Here is a 16,232-nt window from a genome sequence, read left to right on the forward strand (position 1 = left end):
ATTCCTAGCTTATTTTCAAACTGAATAGCATTTTGGCTTCAGAGTTTCCTTCTGCTCCCAGCACCCTGAGGGTTTGTCTGCTGGGCTGCCTTGGCACCAGAATTCAGATCTTTTTGCCTTGAAGGTGGCATTATTTAGGAATTATTCCAAAAGCTTTCAACCATGTAGGATAAACAAAGAGAACCAAATTACCATTTTAAGGTGTTGAGGTACTACAGGCAGGTAGGATGAGTTTCCCAGAGTTGTTCTTAGTTGTTATAGTTGATACAAATATTCATTTAGTTTCATGTAATACTATTTGTGGTCCAAAATATTCATGAATATCATTAGGGAAACATGACCTGTGAAGTTTGCTGTTGTTGGCAATGTAATGCAGACTCTGGGTTGCTATTGATATTAATATATGATATTTGTTAGCAAACAGTATTTATGCTGTGGGTCATTTTGGGCTTTCTTGGCTTCTTCACTAGCAAAGCTCAATGTCATTTGGGATAACAGTAAGAACTGAATTCTCTAAACTAACTCTGCACTCTTTCAAGCTGAAAATGCAATTCCTGTGAGTTGAGCTGGTGACAGCTCTTCAGCAAAAACATGTATTTTGTTTTTCACTAATTACAATGCTCTAAGATCTCCTAAGTGAAACATATTGAGTTATATGTGGGCTGTCAATCATGTTTGCCTTTGCTCATGCTGCATTCCTGCATAAAAAAATAAGCTAAATTATAGATTGTCACTTCCTTTAGTAGCTCTTACAAGAAATGTGCACATCTCAGTTGCTCAACCTCTGGCCAGTAATGATGCCTGTAAAGCTTTACATGGGTGTCTGACGTGTTTTTCTCAGCTTGTTTTTGTGGATGTGGATGGTAACTTTGGGATTTTGCCTTGTTTTTCTCATATACATCTTTACTGGGGTGTTTGGCTTACTTCAGCCCCTGAAGAACAAAAATTTATCTTTATATAGGCTTGATCTACATGGCAACAACACTCACACTGAGAAGAGATGTAATCATGCTGGAATATGTGCATTTTAGGATGTGTTTGGGGTAAATTGTATCCTGTATGTGAAACTAGAGCGTGAGCCTAAGAGATGGCGAACAGATATCTAATGAAGATGAAGATTAAAGACTGTGTTTTATATGTGTGTTAGTTGGCCAAGCAAAATTATGAAAAGGCAGAAATAAGAGGGGGCAAAAAAAGCAGCAACTAGAAAGGCAGGTAAATGAGTTATTACCAAAAATCAGCCAGCTGAATTGACTGCAGTGTATCAATAGTTCAGCTAAATAAAATGAAGTACTCCCAAAAGTTACACAATTTAGTAAACTTCAGTGCATCATAACCAGATGAAGCTGTTTTTTACATATCCACTGCTGGTTAAGGCAAGAATGGCATTGCTGAGATAACTTTGTTTCATATCTGAAAAAATTCCTGTATGATGCTGCTTGGAGACATCTGCTTTTGCACTGGGGAAAAAACTACGTGCTTGCAAATGGAGTAACCTAGAAGAGATGCTCCCAAAGTAACAATACAATGCATTAAATAACTGGGAAATAATATTAAAAAAAATTGAAAAAATAAAAAATTATTCTTTACTATTCTTTTATGAGTTTGTAAAAACCATGATAGATTTATAAGACAATTGAAATATGGGAGGGGAGGGAAAAAAAAGGAGAGAAGAGAAGAAAATCAAAGAAAATTTCTTCCTGTTTTATCTTGGGATGCCATACTTCTCTCTTCTCTTGCCTGCTTACTTATCTCATCTTGTTCCTTCAGTGAAAGCAACAAATCAAAAAGTTTTGTGGTTATAAGAAATAGCAATTAGCAAAGAAATAGCAAGAATATCAAAGTCAGTTGAAATATATTAGTACGTGGTTTTATCCTAGGGATATTGTGGATTTTTTTTCCCCAAGGGCATCTGTGCATTCCCACTTAGAGGATCTGGTGTGGAGCTGTGAACTTCTTATTGAAATGTTGTACAGCTACAAGACTGGGCCTAAAAAGCTGAGGTTGCTGAGATGGCTTTGATTTAACCTTTCTGTGTGTGTGATAGAAATCAAGGTTCCCCGAGTGTGGAGAAGGTCACAGTGCTCACTGTGAGAGCTTGGGCTGTGTCGACTCCTGAAGAAGCACCTAATGCTGCTGGGGTGCACCTAATGTGATGGTGCTGGGAAGCACCTAATGTGATGGGCTGGGGACAGGGGTTGGGACAGGCTGCCCTTTAGTGCCTCTGTGAAGGTCCACACATCCCATCCCTGCTGAAAAAAAAAACCAAAAAACAAAAACCTGTGTCCCCTTGAAGAGGAAAATTCCAACTTCAGCAGGTTAGAGAAAGAAGGGAGACAACACCTAAAATGAAGCAGGGAGCAGCTGGCTATTAGCCAGGCTGCTAAAAGGGAGAACTTCTCCAGGATGAGTCAGTGACATGAAACGGCAAAAAAAAACCCCAAATGTATCCAAATGGGTACATTAGGAGAGTTGTCAGACAGGCAATTTAGGCAATTTTCCCACTCCATAATACTTCTGAGTCTAATTTTAGATCTTGTTTGTCCAGACCCTCTTCAAAACACAGTGCTCCAAAATGGAGCAGTGAAGAGAATCAGAGGAGGATTGGTTTATGTGCTGATAGAACTGGGGTTTCCAGACTAGGAAAGAGAAGACAAGAAATAAACATGTCAGTGGTTGGTCAAATACTCTCCATGGTCACTAAGGCAAGAACAAAGATAAATTAACTTAATTTGCAGGAAGTAAGATTTAGGTTGGTCAGCAGGGATAATTTCCTGTCAATATGACCACAAAGTTCCAGAGACAGCCAAGGGATGCTGAAGAACCTGCTGCTTTGGGAGGTGGTAGATCTTTCTAGTTGAATTGCGGTGAAAAATCAAAACTTTACAATTCTGACAGATTTGTAAGGCACGGTATGTATTTTTTATTACAGCGCCGGGCACACGCTAGGATTTCCCTTTAATGGGCATGTGCACCTCTGAAAACTCTCGATCCTTTTTTATTACTCTAGCTAATTTACATATTCATAGATTCCACAATAGGTTTATGCATATTTATTCTTTTGATTTTCTGTTACACTTACAGCTAGTTACACTTGTACTTGGTTTTTGTCAGAAAGTACAGAGAGAACTCTTGGGTCACTCTGCGCTGTCTGTTTCAAGGTCTGAGGAGTCTTTTTTATCTCTTATCTCTTTAGCTTGGAAATTTGCATTCTTTGTCTTTAGCTGGGGCAGCTTTGCTAGTGCTGCAGTTACTAGACTAAACAGCATATTTTACTTATGTTGGCAAGGTCAAAGTGGCACATTTCACTTAAATTTAAATGGATTTCTTACTCTGTTGAATTTTTACTCTGTCTCATTCCCTCCTTTCTCTGATGGTAAGTAAATTCTTTTACTTAATGCAAATTCTTACATTTGACTTACTAGGCACAAGCTAGGTACAAAGCTTCTATCAAAAAGCTTAGATGGTCTGATAGTCTTGGAGGCTGCATCTAAGTTTTTTCTAAGCATCCCACATACTACACTTTCATGGAAAGGGTTGTTTTGGATAGGGGATAAGGGAATTTGCAGCATTATCTCCTCTTCCCATCTGGATTCAGCAGAGGCAGAGCTTCACCTGAACATCTGTGTGTGCAGGGCCAGGATGGGAGAGCTGGTTGTGGAAGCACCATCTGCTGCTTTAGCAGGCACTCCCTCTTTTCATTCATCCTGCTGGATGTTTGTCACCTACCTGCCATCCACGGCCTCAGTCCAGCCCAGCTGCACCTATCCTGCTTTAATGCAAGAGCCTGGAGTGAGTGGTCTCCTAGGATCCAGAATGGGAAGCCACCTTCCAGAGGGCGTGTCACAACAATGGGGCTGAAGACCTTGGCTTTGATTTCATAAAGGCTGAATCCATTTCAGTTATTTTCTCACACTACAGACAATCATGAACTATCTGATGATTCCCAGCAGGAATGAAATATAGTTCTGTAACATCAGATCTGGTTTCCTTCACCCCATATAACAAATGGAAAGAAAAAGATATATTTGAATAGTCGCGATTTTAAGAGCCCTCTCACATGCTGCAGTCTTCAATATATTCTTACATGAGCAAAATTTGTAATAATTTTTTTTTGCCTTTCATTCAGTGCTTAAGTATTTAATTTGTGGTACCAAAGAACATTCCACAAACAGGACTCTGTGCAAAGTCTATAGTTTTCAATAAATAACATAATAAAGAAAATAACCCCTGAAGCACATGAGCTAACACGTACATACTGACAACCATTCTTGTTCCTTCAAACACATCAAATCCACTTTCCCTGTGCACTCAGAACTTCAGGTGAGATTTGTGGACAGAAGGGGTTGGGCCATCTTCTGCTCCCACAGTGAATGAGCAAGGTGCTCATTCAACACCTTTGTGTCTCAATTCCTCTTGTTTGGCACCAGAAACATGGCATTATTTTGGCAGAAACTGTACTTTCCCTCCAGCAAGACCCAGGGATCACCCGAAGGAAAGAGAGCTCCAGAAAAAGTGCAAAGTTCAACTCACAAACAGGTCAAGTAGATTTTCTGATCAGATCTCTTTTTCATGCTATGTTTACACAGCAAAATGCTCCAACCAGGCTAAGATCCTACCCAGGCTGTTCATCAAACACTTCAGCTACCTCTAAGCATTCTTGCAAAACCCAAAAGCACTTTCCATTTCATTTAGTAAGAACACAGAACAAAGAGTGTCCATAAAGTCAATCATAGGCTCAAGAGCAAAAAGCTTCCTGACTCATGAATGTTCCTCAGCCAACACACCCTTCTTCACCTTCTCACGGGTATGGATGGAACTGGCTGAAGACTGGAGCTGGAAGAGGTGAACTGGCTTTGTCTGCACTGTAACACCAAGTCCCAGCACTGTCCTTATGGATTTTCCTTCACACATTGGGTAACATCGAGGAAAGCCCTGCTCCACCATAGTGGGCTTGCTGTGAAAATATTTATATAACAAAGAATTTCTGAGAGTGCAAGGGTGAAATATGATCCTGGCATAGTACGACATTTAATAATTAAGCAAGTTTTGGAGTTTCGAGATACAGAAACACTGCCCTGATTAGTATCAAAGTAGTAAACACTGTCTTCAAAAGGGTTTTGTTACAAATGTAGAAGTGAGGAAAGAGAATTCAAAGCAGCCAAAAATGTAAAGCTTTCATTTCAACACACCTCTTTATTCCTTTTGTTTTAGCTGGAGAAACACAGGCACGGTACAATGCCCAACCAGCCATGCAGCAACCTGTCCAATTTATAGCAGTGCTTGGCAATTTAAGATTTTCCTTCAGGTGCTGACAGTCATGATGCAGAAGAAAAGCCACATGACTGATTACAGCCTGCACTCTCTGAAAAGACAAAATAAAAGAGAAATAGAGAAAAAAAAATATCCCTGTTTGGCTGTCATTTGGGAGCTAGACAGAGAGATTATATTGTTATATGTCCATCTTTCTGTCCCTGATGAAAGCATTCCTCAAATAAGGAAAGGTCATTGTGGTGACAGGTCAGAGCTGGCAGTCAGGACAGCAGGACATGCTTCCTTTGGCCTCCAGTTCCCAAATATCAGGTGCAGATTTTAACACTCAGGTCACCAATGGTGGATCCCAGAAGTGGTACTGAGCCCATGGTCATCTTCTCATTTAGAAATGCAGCCTTATTTCAACCAAACAAATGTAGATTCTTTGATTCCTAATTTTGGTCACCTCTTGATTAGCAATTATTTTCTTAAAGTAGTTCTTGGGTACTTCACTAAGCCTAATGCATCCATTTGCTCTCAACTATACTTCTGTAAAAAAACCACATTACTTCAGAAAAGTTAGAAAACTGGGTAAAGCCTTCTGTCCCTTTTTGGGGGGAGGAGAACAAAAACCAGGTTTACAGTCTGAAACTTCCTGTACCAAATTTGAAATTTTAAAATATGGGTCAAATTTGCAGTGTAAGGAGATTAATTATTCTTTAAAAACACAATCTGTTTTCCTAATGTTATCCTTTACTGCATTATACAAGTAACTAGCCCAATTGCACAAGGGATGCTGAAAAAAAGAGAAAAAATTTTCACCACAGCCACAGAGACTGACAACTGTTGGAAGCAGGTTACCAGACATAACTGACAAATTATTTCACCTGCTATTGCAAATCCTGCATTCCTAAGTACTTTAGACAAACCTCTTAATCCACCACTTGAAACAATTCCCAGGCTGAAGCATCCAAATCAAAGTAATATAAAGTTAACCCTCAACAAAGAAAACTCATGGCTTTACAAAGACGCGCTCTACAGCAAATTTAGCTTGAGTCAGATACTTGCAAATTAATCAAATCTGACTGAACTGCAAAGGCAGAGGTTTTCCTTTAATGGAATAACTAAAAGGAAATGAACAGTTAAAAAAATATTAAGATAAAAATCACACAAATGAAGAAGCCACAAAGAAACAAGCACTGTCAGCTGGTTATTTTTAACAAAACCCAAACCACCAAGGTATTGCTATAAGGTAAAAAAGGTAACTCATTAAACTGACAATAAAAATAGATTAATACAGCCAGAAAGTTTTCCTTAACTGTTTTAAAATTAAAATATGTGTATATAAACCAGGTCAACAGCAATTCTACTTGTGAATTAAAATACTGTTGTGAATTATAAAATCTTCCCAGATGTAGGTTACAATTCCTCAGTCCTGGCAGGCTGTATTATCAGGCTATCAGGTCAGGAATTAAGAATTGCCTCTGTCACTGATATATCTTCTGACTTTTATTAAAGCAAAGCAAAAATCCAGCTTTCAGTCCTGTGTAAATACAGAATATAAAGCCAAAATGCACTGAAAAGACAACCTGTGTACTATCATCTGATAATTTATAGTCTATGTTTGACAAGGATTTACTAATGCTTATTTAAGCAGATCTGTTCATGATTCAAGATCATAAAACAATTCAGTGGGGAAAGAATTTCTAAGTCTTTAGACCCACCTCTTACTGAAAGTAGAGTCAACAGGGAACTTCAACCAGGGTGCACAGGGCTTTGGCCAGCCTTGTCTTGAAAACCTCCAAATATTCATAATCTTTAAGATCTGAAAGAAGCAACTCCTTTCAAAATTACACATGAGTTCTTGTCTCAAAACAGTGGGTTTGTGTGATAATCCTCTAATTGCCTCTGACATGGAAGCATTTTATTACTGTACTGAACATATTTTCATATCACCTTCTCTCTTTTACTTCAGCAGGCTCAAGACACACCTTCAGTCTTAAAAATCCCAGATGTTGCATTGATGATAGAGTGACGTTCTGGGCATATGTAAGCTGGAAATGGAATTTCCTCAGGTTTCAGTAGAGCTGGTCACTGGCTAGTGGACCCCAAATATGCAGAGAAAAATCCCCAAACTGAAATTTTTACAAGGAATTATTAGGGTTGATAATTTTATTCATTTTAATGGGACAAACTGTATTTTCAGCCACCTATCAGTTTCTTAATCAGCAGATGAGCCTAAAAGGCATTTCTGTAAGATCTAAAGCAGGACTGTGAGATCAGAGAAGAGTTCAGGTTGGAAGGGAAGGACATTAATCTTTGTCCCAAACATCAAGCTTTAAACGTGGTTAGCTATAAGGTCAGACAAAGGGTTTAACAGAAGACTACCTGCAAAGCTTCAAAGTGACTCTATAAACACCAAACATCTCAGAAAAATGGGGGGAAAAAAGGTTTTTAATTCAATCTCATCTCAGGTTTTGGAAAACACAATTTGGAACATTTAGTTTTGGTTACAAAGGAAAACAGACATTATTGGGTGGATAGTGAATTGTTTTGGTGTTATATAAGACATTGGTTAAAAATCCATGTGACTTCAAAGGGAGATTACACAAGATTATAGACCTAGGGTGAAATTCTGGCTCTGATTAAAATCACTGGCAAAAATCCCATTGCCTTGACCACTGCCAGGATTCTGCCTCTAACATGCCCTTGTTTTACCAGACAAAGCCACACATGTACCACACAAAGCCAGATGTACCTTACAAATGCATCTCTCTGCAACAATTAAATTTGGAAAACTTTTTTTATCTCCTCCAGAGCTGTGTGGGGATTTTTCTTATTTTTAAGATAGAAAAATCTACAATAGAAGAGAGACTTTCTATACAAACTAGGAAGATTGAATCTAAACAAAAACAATGGAACTCTCTGGAGAAAAAAAGCTGTGACATGGATTTTTCTGTTCTTTTTGAAGCTGTGGCTTAGAAATAGCATGGAATACAGAAAGTTTCCTCCCACTTCACTGCCTTTCCCACTACTGGTGAAGCTGGAGTAACCATGGTCCAACTCCAGTAGTGGCACAAGGCTGGTATCCTGCCACACAGGAGCTTGCAGAGCATCCTTTAGAAAAGCACCCTGAGACAGGGCAGACCTGATCCAGAAATCCAGATCCTGAGTGCTGAGGTGGGAATATTGCTCACACTGGCATTTCATCTGCATATCCACATTCTCCCTTTAAACATCCACCTGCCTGTACCACAAGAGATGCTGCCAGGGGAACAACTTCATGACTGAAAAAACCCCAGAACAGTCTAAAAGCAACAACTGGAGTGTTCCACGTGCCACAGATAATGTTTCACATGGAGACTGGCAGCCCAAAGGCAGTCAGATTAGAAGTAAATTCTGATCCTGATTTTTACAGCATTTCCTCGTTCCCCCAGACAAATCCTGCCTGACTGTTCCAGGGTGCCCTGCACCAGCAAGTTAATGAGCATGAGGCCAACACCTCTGCAAGTGATCAACACAGCAGCAGAGAGCCAGGCAGGCACCTTCCATGCTGTGTGACAGGAAACCACCTGCAGAGTCAGTGCACAGCTGCAAACACGCATGCACAGCCCTCTTGGATGCCTGCTCTTCCCAGCAGGTACAGAGGTTATGTATTATCATATATTCTCCCTTGCCAGGTAAACTCAAGGCATCCTGCCTTATTCTGGCAAAAGGCATTGTTGGAATCCATCCCAACAGCATTTGTTTCCTTCATGCTTTCAACACAGCCCTGCTCTTCAGCAAAAGGTTTCCCCAAATAAAAAATGAGCCTAATGCTCATTTACAGCAGAAATGTTGACACAGTTAACTGAGTAATGCTGGCAGAGGCCTCTGAAAATATAAATCACTATAGTGTTGAATTATTAATCTTGATTATTTTTGCTTATGCAGTGCTTTGGGTTAGGGCTCACAAAGGCAAGAGGAGATTAATTATAACTTGTCCCAAAAGCAAAATAGGAGGACATGGAACACCCTCAATTTTGCTCTTATGCAAAATCACAGTCACTTAGAGCAGCCTGAAGATGCTGAGATCACTGAGCTCTCTAGGCAGTGGCCAAGGGTGCCTCCAGTGAGCACGAGCACTCAGCCACAAGAAAAGAATCAGTCAGTTCCTGCCTCTCAGCAGCATGGACCAGCTTCCCAAATGTATCAAATGCCCCTTCTCAGACTGGCCCAGTGATAGAACTTCACATGTACACAACTGAAAAGCATCAACTTAGGAAAGAACCTCTTCCCAAAACCACAACCCTGCATTTTGTCATAAAGTTTGCTTTTTGTCGTCTGCTTCTGTCAGGAACTTAACACCAGAATTTAAATTGCTGTTGCTGTGTTAAGAGAAAATATCAAAGTCTTCAGAGCAAGTTTTAAATGCAAGCAGGGTACCCTTCTGTGCCCAGTGTAAACACTGCACAACTGCTGCACTGCTGGGCCCTGGAAGGAGCAGGAGAGGCAGCTGTGGCTGCAGGGCAATGGGTGCTTTATTGTGTGTGTTCTGAACTGATATGGAAAATCCAAATTGTCTGTGAAATGACACCCTTTGTAATACTGGATATGTATAGAACACAGAATGTGAAATACAGGCAGCACTGGTGTTGCTTTTTGAGAAGTTAACTCTCTGGTTTCTCCAAAAGGCCTGGAGGATCCACAGGTTGTTTTTTTTTTTTTCCTTCCCAAAACAATCAAATCATGGACTTAAATCTGTCACAGGCAACTTGCACTATGAACACTACTCTCCAAAAGTACTGACGTCCTTGCACATGCATTGCCCAAACTAGTGAAAGAGCTGAATAACAAAAAATTAACCCACTGCTGGCAACAAAGTCAGTAATTTTTTACCTTGATCATTTCTCCCTAAGGAAGGCAGCACTACCCTTTAGAGAACCTCAATACAAAGATTATCAAAGCAGTTTAGATACCTCTGCAAGTGAGACTCTGGCCCCTGGAGAAGCAGAATAAGGTAATTTCTTCAGAGTATGGGGGTATTAGCTCAGACCTCTTTGGCTGAACACACTGCATGTGCTAGTCAGAATTAAAATGCTTGATTCAACCACTATCTCTTTATTTGGATCCAAATGTTCATAAAAACAGCAGGGATTTTTTGTTTTTAATCTTGCTGCAGATGGAAATTTCCATACTACAGTTCTGCAATGACTGTAAACAAGAGGTTTCAACACCATCAGATCTTAACCTTTTATAAGAAGAGTGGCTGAATATTCTGTAGGGAGGGAGATCAGGGCAATCCAACAAAGGCTTTGTGCAAAAAGGAGGAACTGAGACTGAAAGCTACAATTCTGCTGCTCCCCATTTTTAAAGTCTAAAGAAGACAAGGCAAAAGGCAGGGGGAGGGGATGGAAAGGAAAAAAAAAAATAAAAGGTCACTAACTTCACAGAACTTAAAACTTTATTGTTAAAGTCTGCATCCACTCCTTAATGCAATATTATATATTAGTTTTCATCTGAGAAAGTAAACAAGTCATAGGAGAAAAGCCTCTACAAATGCTACAGGATTCCTCCCTCTCCCACACCTCCTAGTTCATACACTTCATAGACACTTTCCAGCACTGGTTGACTTTGATTTTGAGCCATGACATCCAAAGCATGACATATTTGGTGTTTTTTCATTAACTTGAGGAATGAACAGGGACAGAGTTTGCTTCCTAGAATAAAACCTTTCTCAACCACACTCTCAAGCTGCTCTAAGGGATAAGCAGCAGACAATGCTGAGCTTCCACATCCATGCTCCACATCCCTCCAATTTGTTGCACATCCTGGAGATGCAGTGGCTCTGCTTCTGTCACACTTTTAACAGATCATGTTTTCACATGTACACAGGAAAGCACAGGATTTCTGTATTTCCAACCCTTGTGCTCTGCACAGCAGTTGATTTTAAGCTACTTCACAATTTGCCTCAATCTTCAGGGATTGAATGTCTAAAGGGTGTATTTATATAAGCAGGCCTAAGTTATCTAAAGAACAATTTGTCCCTGCCACACCTCTCCATGGAAGAAGCCAGGCAGATTAACTTTGTTTTCCCTCCAAGGAAGAATAAAGTAAAATAATAATAAAATATTTTTTTAAAAAAACCCAATATACAAACACCTAACAAGTTTCATGGTGATTTGGGGTTAAATCCCAAATTCTAGGTCTTCCTTAAGGCTTAAATTATAAATCAAGTGCAAAACTGCCAAAACCTTGCGTCATATCTAGCAAACACAGACACATATTTCAAGTGCAGAAAGAACATTTCAAACCCTTGAAACACAACCAATCTGTTTAACAAACCCACATTCTCCAAGCAGAGATGTTCTGGTTCACGACTTCTGAACTTTGTACAGAGAAGTGACCCAGCCTTGTGCAAAGTTGTCTCCACTGGAGAGGACTTCCCCCAAAGTCTCATTTGGCCATTCCCACCTTTCATAAGACTTACCAGACTCATTTACTGACTTGTTTATCAGGTTCTTTTCACAAAATACTCCAGCTCTGCTGTTACAGGAGTCTGAACAAAACCAAATGTTTAAACTTCCTTCCATCCCATTTTGGCCAACAAGGGCCTATCATTTGCTCCCTATAGTTTCCTATCCACTAATTAAACAGTGCATTGCACCACTAACCATGCAAACCCAATCAACCACCTGTCACACTTGTCAATTGAACTCTATGATCACAGCACCATAAAAACCAGCTGTTACAATGTCCGTTCAAAATTAGATTAATCTTCTTCCTTACGGTTGTTTTTGGGTTTTGGTGATGGTGGTGTTGTTTTTTTTTGTTGTTGTTTGTTTTTCTTAAACCTAACAGGAGGGATCTGGAAAGCCTGGTTCTTTCTGAGCACCAGTCCCTTGAACTCCTTGTTCAAGACTGCACCCAATGTATAGTTTTTGATTAATATATACTTTTTACTTACTTTTGAGTTCTGCATATCATACTGGGCTTGGTTTTACTAACCTGGCAGCAATACCTATAAGTTAAATTTTGTATTTTTTTAGCATTAACAGGGATAGCTTTGGAGACTATTTTTGTTTTTTTAAAAACCAACAAAAACAGTGCCACATGGAAAAATGGCTACTTTCATACACTTGTGAGAAGTGACTATGGTTTGCTGCTGAATTATTGCATAGATTGGAAAACACAGCTCCAAGAAAAGATCTGTAATTGTTTAGTGGTTGGGCTGCTGGCAGAATTCCCTGCCTGGGGCTGTTTTTATAAATAGGCCTGAGGACAAACAAACAAGCTACTAATAACAAGTCGACTATTATGTTTTGAAGCAGCCCTGCTTTGTGTTGTCCAGCACACAAGAAGCTCAGATGGCAAATATAGCAAAATCCATGGCAAGAAGTAAGGATAGATCATGCCCATGTCAAAATTTCAGTCTGCTAAAATAAACTTAATCTGGGGGAAATATCAAAATACACAAGGCTATGAACACTACGCGTATGGCTGTGCTGTGTCAGATCTCCATTTCCAGTATTAGCAGGTATCATTAGGAAATGAAGTAAAATGGCTCAGTAACAGCCATCACCTACTCCAGAAAATCTGGTGAATTCTTCAAGTCAGCTGGTCTTGCTTTTTCCACGAGTTCTTTTCATCATGTCCTACTCAGAACAACATCAACGATCTGGACACTATTCAGAATATCCTGTTTGACTCTGAAAAAGTTCTCAGGTTTATCAGAAACACAAAGGTATCTCATCACAGCCTTTACAGGAAGCTTCTCATTCCACAGATAATCTGGTAGCTACTTGTCTAAGAGCAAAGGTCAGATTTTCTGCCACCTCTACTTCAGATTGTTCATCTAATCTCATCACACTGCAACATTTTTTTCTTTCTTTTAATGTTTTCTGAAGGTAATTTAGGATTCCCAGCTGAACACTCAAACTCATTTACTGGTTCTGCACTACCTTCCCTTGAAAAATACATTCTCTCTTGGATAGCATTCTCTGCTATTTCATATACTTCTTTCTGTTTCAGGAAATAATTACATCAATAGAGGATATTTTCTACCTTTGGTGTTGGAAGCTTATTTGTTACCAATCAAATGCAAGCCAGAGGAGTTTATATGGGAACAACCCATCCTGATACAGTAACTCTTCCAAAGAGCGCAGCTAAAGTAAAATAGCTTGGAAGAAGGTGAGAAAAATTAGGGCCCTTACCTTTTATATTTCTCTCCTGATCTTATGGATCTTATCTCTGTTACATGGAGGATGATCTTCACCAGCCTCTATCAGGCTTCCTTCACATAGACATCACAACTTTTCTGACTGCTGCCCATCTTCTCTCCTAAGCTTCTTCTTGGAGTGGCTTACTTTTTCTTTCCATAACTGTTTTGACTTTCCTTTCTTTTGTCTTTTGTATCCTCCTTGGAGAGCGCTCTTTATCCCTAGGACCCTCCTCAAAGACTTAGCAGCTCTCTTATCTCTTTCTTGATGTCATTCAGCATTAGCAGCTTAGCCTTCGAAAACAAATCCTCTTTTTTTGCTGATAAGAAGAGCCACTTACGCTCTTCCTTCCCCTGCGTTTTCTCTCTTTGGAGGGAAGATCTCTCCAGTTCTAACGCCACTCCATGTGGTGACGCAGGCAAGAACACGAAGTCCAGTGGACCATGTGTAATTGCTACCGAGGTGAGCACTTTCCCGCTAATACCCAGAAACGACGGAGTCAGCACGGATTAAGGCAACAACGAAGCGCTCAGCATTTCTGGCAGCACACTGACGCATTTCAGGGTGCGTGCTGCAGCCCCGGGGGAAGCAGCAGTAACATCACCAGGACACATGAAAGGACTCTAGGTAGTGCTAAAAACAAAACCAAGCCAAACTAATGCATTTTCACAGAAGAAAACATTTTTTCCCCCCCAGAAGAAGAGTTCTATCTGGCTGGTAGAATATTGGTCCTAATAGAAGCAGAGCAGAAAGAAGAGCTGGTAGGAATAACAGGCAGGAGCAGCAGCTGGTTTCTCTCCAGAATCACCAGCCACACAGACACAGTTCCCTTGGCACAGCAAATGCCCTCCCTGACAGTGCCCTCGTAAATCAGCTTCACTGCCACCAGATGAATTTGTACTTGGTTGAATTTTGTAAGGTTCAGAGTCTGCAACACAAAACTATCACAGCTTTCAGCAAAGCTTAACTTCTCCCACCTCCATAGGATGGTGATGGGGTGGAGAGACAAATTCCCTCTCCAGGGAATCTTGGCAGATGAGCCAAAGGGAATGCCAGGCCAGGGGCTGGGCAGGACCTGCTCCCTGGATAAATGGACTACTATAGGGCTGTTCATCCAGCAATTTTGCCACAAGCACTAAACACATAAGAAAAGAAAAAAACCCAAACTTTACTAAAGCTTAAGCATTACCAAATCAATTATCTAAACATTTCACTAGTAAGTATACATACATGCAAACAGCTTTGTTCCTGAAATCCTGCTGTTTCTCAGCAGGTATTTAACAGCACAAGAAAACCTTCAGAGCACCTACTTACACAAGAGGGGATGAAAATTACATTCTTTTTCAGCTTTAACAAATCCAGTTGTTTCTGCAAGTTTCTGCTGCCCTGCTGTACCACAGCTGTTCCACTGTCAGCTTTAGCCAATTGTAAGTCATCAGTTTTCAGCACACAATGCAGCTGAAAGCCAATTCTGCTGGTAGCACTGTTGGAAATGAATTATTTGCCCAGATCTTGTATTAACCTTTTATTTCCCTTGAATATTACCACTGAAAAAGGACAGCTTACACCCTTCTAAGAGACCTGAGAAAAGAGATAGTAAAAATAAAACTTAAAAAAAAAATTAAGGAGATAGGTCAGGGAAACAGGGAATAAAAAATATAAAGTGTAGCATTAAAAAAAAAAAGGAAACAAAACTTTAAAAATTATTCCAAGCATTATCAGCATCTCCAGTCAGCTGCAGAAGACTCTGAAAAAGAATCCCAGCAACTTCTACTTTACATGAGCTCAGTTTCTTTCAAAAAGTATGCACCCCATCAATAAAGTAAGTGTGAATAAGTGTGGAAAGCAGGTTACCTTGAACAGAGGGAGACAAAGTGTAAGCAGGTTTAGCTCCAAAGGTCATGTTGTTTTAGTCAAACCACCCAACATCTACTCCATCCACTTGCTCTAGTCACACTCTCTACTGTAAATTTAAAGCTCTAGACAGCTACTCCTGCACAAAACTGATCTATTTTCATTCACAGTTCTGCAGCAAGAGGTCTACAGGCTATAAAACCTGTAGCTACACAAATACTTAGAAAACAACTCCTGTCTTAGAGGGCTGTAATTCAACAAAAATGACAGGTGTTCCCTTATGGTATAAATTTTTTCAAGCTAAGTTTTAGCTAAAATTAAGATTTAAAAGGAAAATTTAGAAAAACATAATATGGAATCACAAAGATCTGTCACTGTCGCTATGATCATGAAATCTGGAAGGGTCTTCTGGTCTGTCTTATGCCATCTCTGTGAGACTCTGCCCAACTTTGGCCTAGCAATAAACCAGGCAGCTGTGGGAGACATCTCAATTTCTTACTAAATTCTGCCAAGATTTAGTTTGCACCCAGAAAACCCTTGTTACCCCCTTTACATCCTCTTGCTGTTTTTCTTTGCCACTCAAGTGCCAGCTAACATTGCTGAGAAAAAGAGGAAAGCTCTTGTGCTCTCTCTTGCTGGCATGCCGGGCATCTTGGAGGACAACAAGGAATTTCAAGTCCCCAGTGCAAAGAGTAGGAATAATCTTTCCATGGAACAACTTCCTGAAACCTGGGTAAACAACAACAGTGTGTTAAGCTAAGCCAGGCACCTTGGTGATGATACCAAGATACTGGGCTCACTCCCTAAGAGAAACATGAGGATCTCTCATGAAAAGGACTGGATAATCTGAACAAGTGGAGGAACAGAAATCAGGTTAATTTAATCAATTTAATTTAATTATTTTAGTTTAGTCCTTAATTCCTAATT

The 16,232-nt window shown here is 39.9% G+C and overlaps 1 protein-coding gene and 1 long non-coding RNA gene across 4 annotated transcripts in view; both read right to left on the reverse strand.

Moving 5' to 3' along the window:
* The window catches only part of PRKAG2 (protein kinase AMP-activated non-catalytic subunit gamma 2), a 236,211-nt gene that overhangs the window by 174,095 nt on the left and 45,884 nt on the right, over positions 1–16,232 (reverse strand). Inside the window, exon 1 of one of the 3 annotated variants that reach the window (XM_053991662.1) lies at positions 3,730–3,797. The exons of the other annotated variants lie outside the window; for them this stretch is intronic. The gene's annotated coding sequence lies outside the window, so the exon portion shown is untranslated. Of the gene's footprint in view, positions 1–3,729; positions 3,798–16,232 lie in introns of those variants that run through there. 3 annotated transcript variants of the gene reach the window in all.
* On the reverse strand, positions 2,494–3,700 carry LOC128815477 (uncharacterized). The gene is made up of 2 exons (XR_008439658.1): positions 3,616–3,700; positions 2,494–2,639 (listed from the first exon to the last, which is right to left on the reverse strand). It is a non-coding gene; the product is annotated as an uncharacterized LOC128815477 (long non-coding RNA).

The sequence above is a fragment of the Vidua macroura genome, chromosome 1 (genome assembly GCF_024509145.1).
Source record: "Vidua macroura isolate BioBank_ID:100142 chromosome 1, ASM2450914v1, whole genome shotgun sequence".
In the NCBI taxonomy this organism is placed as follows: Eukaryota; Metazoa; Chordata; class Aves; order Passeriformes; family Viduidae; genus Vidua; species Vidua macroura.